Below are 5,182 nucleotides of genomic sequence, written 5' to 3' on the forward strand. Positions count from 1 at the left end.
GTCTATATATCTCCTATGCACATGAAATTGGGCATGCTAACATGGAGAAGAGTAGTGATAGAAAGGTGACGAGTTACTTCCTTGAAAGAAGTGAAAGGTAAAAGAAAGGATTTTAGGGTGGATGAGAGGGCTAAAGTGAAGTTTGCACCTTTCAAGGAAGTGATAGAAAGGTGACGAGTTACTTCCTTGAAAGAAGTGAAAGGTAAAAGAAAGGATTTTAGGGTGGATGAGAGGGCTAAAGTGAAGTTTGCACCTTTCAAAAACCAAGAGCTTGGAGATGATGTAATCTTGCATAGCCTATATGTATGAGCCAACAAGGGAGAGATTGAATTTATAACAGTAATGAGTTAAAAAAAACACCCTTGCTTAGTTTTGTGCTTTGGGGCTTACAATTAAGCCCCTTCTGCTCTCGCACAAAAAAAAACTACACTTATACTTTAAAAAAGCTTATAATTTTTCTTGTTTTATCATTGGCACTCTATTAGTGTTCCTTCTCCACGCAGCCCACACAATTACATGTGCAACCATACCTAAACACAATCCTCCTTTGCTCGCTATGTTGAGGTTGCTCTGTTGGCCGTGCACCTTGTTTGGCCGTACATCACAGCCGTCTGTTGATTTCCCACATGGCTAGCCTATACAAACCCATTGGCTGCCCTAAAGATAGATTGTGCTGCCCCCGTATAAGGGTGCTTTTGCACCCCTAGGCTAGTTGCACATAGGCACCATGTTTATAGATTCAAGCACCATCTTGACCTACTCTACTACAATTTATCGAGTGTATGATCCTAATATATCTAGTGTGGTTGTGGAGCAATTGGACTACAATTTATTAGGTGGTGTTAGTTAGTGCTATTAGGTGGTGCTAGTCAGTACTATTAAGTCATTATGAGGTGCTAGTCAGTCTTGTCAAGTGCTTCTAAAAGGAGTACTTGGACTGCTAGTTATCACAGTAGTGCTCTGGTGTTATGTTATGTGCACATTATATGTGCATATACTAGGAGGCTAACCCACCCTAGGCATGTGAATATGGGAGCATGAGAACATGCTCTAGTGGGGCAAGGGTTAGGTCTAACCTTGGGTTGAGGTTAGGGCCAGACAACCAAGGGTCACACATGGAAATGGAGAGTCAAGAGTCACTTGAGGGCCCTCCTATATGATAGGGGCATGGGGCACTCTCAAGGGATGTTCTCTTGTGTAGAGCATTGTGTCTACTCTCTTTCTATTTCATGCTAGAGCTATGTGCTGCTAGAGCGAAGTCATATCTCTTGGTAGCATGGGGACACTAAGGTAAGGTATGTGGTACTTCATTCTATTTATGTGTGCACCCTTGGGATCGGGGATGGTTGGGTGGATGAGTATATGCCTGGTTCATGCATGTTTATTAGCTAGAGAGATCTTTAGGGTTTTAAGAGTGGTATCAAAGCGGTCTCTAGTTAAATTTTTAATATTTTCTCCTCTTATTTTTCTAAATTTTTAGCATTTTTAAGTGGTATCAAAGCGGTGTCTACTTAATTTTTTGATATTTTCTCCTCTTATTTTTCTCTCATTATTCTAAATTTTTAGCATTTTTAAAGTAAATTTTAACATTTACTAAGCAAAAAAAAAAAGTTATTTTTTGGTTTGTTTTGGTGGTCTATGCGTTGCATCAATATGGTGATCGGAACGCGGTGCTTCTTGACTTGGATGGACGTATCGACATTGCGGAAAAGTATGTTATGTGCACATGATGGGAGCATGGGAACATGCTCTAGTGGGGCAAGGGTTAGGTATAACCTTGGGTTGAGATTAGGGTCAGGCAACCAAGGGTCACACATGGAAATGGAGAGTCAAGAGTCACTTTGAGGGCCCTCCTATATAATAGAGGCATGGGGCACTCTCAAAGGGATGTTCTCTTGTGTAGAGCATTGTGTTTACTCTCTTGCCATTTCATGCTAGAGCTATGTGCTGCTGGAGTGAAGTCATATCTCTTGGTGGTATGGGACACTAAGGTAAGGTATGTGGTACTTCATTCTATTTATGTGTGCACCCTTGGGCTCGGGGATGGTCGGGTGGATGAGTATATGCCTGGTTCATGCATGTTTATGCATGGTTATTAGCTAGAGAGATGTTTAGGGTTTTAACATGTCATCTTAGAGTTTATGGGGTAGTGATACTTAGTGTTGCCAATAGTAGTAACTGCTATATATATAATATAATATTAGTGCTACTAATATTAGCTAGTGCTACTAATAGTAGTAATTGCTAGTTAGTGTGCTACCAATATTAGCCTAGTGTTAATTAGTACTAACATAGAGCTTAACTTGATTTATAAAGTAATTTTTGATGTGTTTACTATTTTTTATATTATTTAAAAGGCATTAGAATTGTTAAAAAACATACTCTTTTGTCTATCTACCATTTAAAATGCTCAATTTGTATAGATTTGGTGATGATTGGATTGGGAAAGATTAGTAGAATGTGGATCTAAGGTAAAATTACAAATCTAATAGTTGGATTTTTGTAGATGTAATTTGTAAAATTTGGTATGACTATTAGAGGTCCATTAAATCAATTGTAATATAGAAAAATCAAATATTGAATCTTTTGATCTAAAAACTCTAGGGATCAATATACTTGTTACCATGAATTTATTAAAAACATTTGGTTTAATTAAAGTACGAGAAGGTCGTTTTTTTAATCTAAAAACTCTAGGGATCAATATACTTGTTACCATGAATTTATTAAAAACATTTGGTTTAATTAAAGTACGAGAAGGTCGTTTTTTTAATCTAAAAACTCTAGGGATCAATATACTTGTTACCATGAATTTATTAAAAACATTTGGTTTAATTAAAGTACGAGAAGGTCGTTTTCAATTCTCCCAAGTGAAAATTCCCATATTGTGTTCACTCTTCCCTTTTTAAGTCTAAAGCCAATCCTAGTTAGGTTTGGAAATCTAGGCTTGGTAATCTTCAAAGCCTTGAGATCATGCCATGTGTCAGCCTTGGCGTTGAGCATAAATCTTATAAGTACATGCCACTTTATGTCCACATCAGCTTAGAGAGGATCCACATAAGCACCATGCCACCTCCACCCTCCATGTCAATAACTGCAAAGCCTCTTTTGTTTGGACATAAAAAATGTATACAAGCCCTATCGTTCTTTGCAGATTCGGGAAGATACACTAAATGTGAGTAAATTTCTTATAACTTTTACACTATTACTCATATGATGTTTCCACTTTTCATATCACAAATTCACATAACATAGAGTTTAACTTGATTTATCGAGTAACTTTTGATGTATTTACTACTTTTATATTATTTAAAAGGCATTAGAATGATTAAAAAATATACTATTTTGTCCTTCTACCATATCTACCATTTAAAATGCTCAATTTGTATGGATTTGGTGATGATTGGATTTGGAAAGATTAGTAGAATGTGGAACCAAGGTAAAATTACAAATCTAATGGTTGGATTTTTGAATATGTAATTTGTAAAATTTGTTATGACTGTTAGAGACCCATTAAATCAATTGTAATTTAATTATAGAAAATCAAATATTGAATATTTTGATCTAACAACTCTAGGGATCAATATACTTGTTACCATGAATTTATTAAAAAAATTTGGTTTGATTTGAGTATAGGATGGTCCATTTTCAATTCTCCCAAGTGAAAATTCTCATATTGTGTTCACTCTCCCCTTTTCAAGTCTAAAACCAATTCTAGTTAGGTTTGGAAATCTAGGCTTGGTAATCTTCAAAGCCTTGAGATCCTGCCATGTGTGAGCCTTGGGTGGGCATAAATCTTATATGTACATGCCACTTTATGTCCACATCAACTTAGAGAGGATCCACATAAGCACCATGCCACCTCACCTTGCCACCTCCACCCTCCATGTTAATATGGTCAACCTAGTTAACTTCCCATCTCATCGTCTTAGTCATCGTTAATGCCACATCTTCTTATTACCTTTGCATGCCACCTCACACTTGGTAACATGCATGCCACATCATAGAATGCCATGTCATGTATCATTCCACACCATCCCTCCGATTGTTAACCCATGTAGACATGGGGAGTATAGCCACATCAGCCATAATAGTGCCACATATCAAGTGAGTGCCATGTGGCATGTACGCTTGACATGTGGCACCTCTCTCCCACATTTCCATTTTTTAAAAAATATTTTAAAAATTAAATTTAATATATTTTTAATATTTTCCAAAAAAGAGAATAAAAATATAGAATTTCAAAGAATAAAATATATATAACTTATAAATATAAATAATTTAAAATCATAAATTTCAAAGGATTATATTTTTAAATTAGATAAATAGTAAATTTTTTAAAGTCCATGTTATTTCATTTTAAAAATTTAATTTTTTAAATTTAATATTTCTTAAAATTATTTTATGTATACAAAAAGTCTTTGAATAAAATTTGGAAAAATAGATTATGAAAGAAAATGAAGTTATATTGTCAAACAAAAGATAATTATACATATATATATATATATTACAATGATAAATATTTAGATTTATAAATAATAATAATAATAAATTTTTAAGTGGATAATAGATTTTTTAAATCTAATCTCTAGTATTATCCCACACGCATCTTTAGTACTATCCCATCATTGAGCCATCATATTTTTTTTTTTCTCTCTTAGCTTCTTTGAGAATGGTTTCTCAAAGTCGTAGGAGTAAATAACATGATAGGACTAGACTTCCCCCGTCCACCAAGCTCAAGAGAAGGAGAGGAAAAGGATAGCTCGTGAGAGAAAGAGAGAGTGGAGAGCACATCAATGAGCAACACCTGTCGTTGGGGCGACGACGATCCAAGCCTTGCCCCTCCTCTTCCTCTCCCTCCGCCCTCTTCTCCACCAAGCTCAAGAGAAGGAGAGGAAAAGGATAGCTCGTGAGAGAAAGAGAGAGTGGAGAGCACATCAATGAGCAACACCTGTCGTTGGGGCGACGACGATCCAAGCCTTGCCCCTCCTCTTCCTCTCCCTCCGCCCTCTTCTCCACCACTATCCCTTAGTTTAGATAATCCACATGAACCAACCCTTCCTCCTCCTCAAGAACCCCCTTCTTTTCCCCAAGAACCCCCCCTCTTCCCCAAGAACCCATCCCCCCCTCTTCCCCAAGAACCCATCCCCCTCCTTTGGGCGCCCATAGTGTGGATAGAAAAGAA

The sequence above is a fragment of the Cibotium barometz genome, chromosome 24, assembly GCF_041138505.1.
Source record: "Cibotium barometz isolate CiBa-2024 chromosome 24, ASM4113850v1, whole genome shotgun sequence".
Lineage (NCBI taxonomy): Eukaryota > Viridiplantae > Streptophyta > Polypodiopsida > Cyatheales > Cibotiaceae > Cibotium > Cibotium barometz.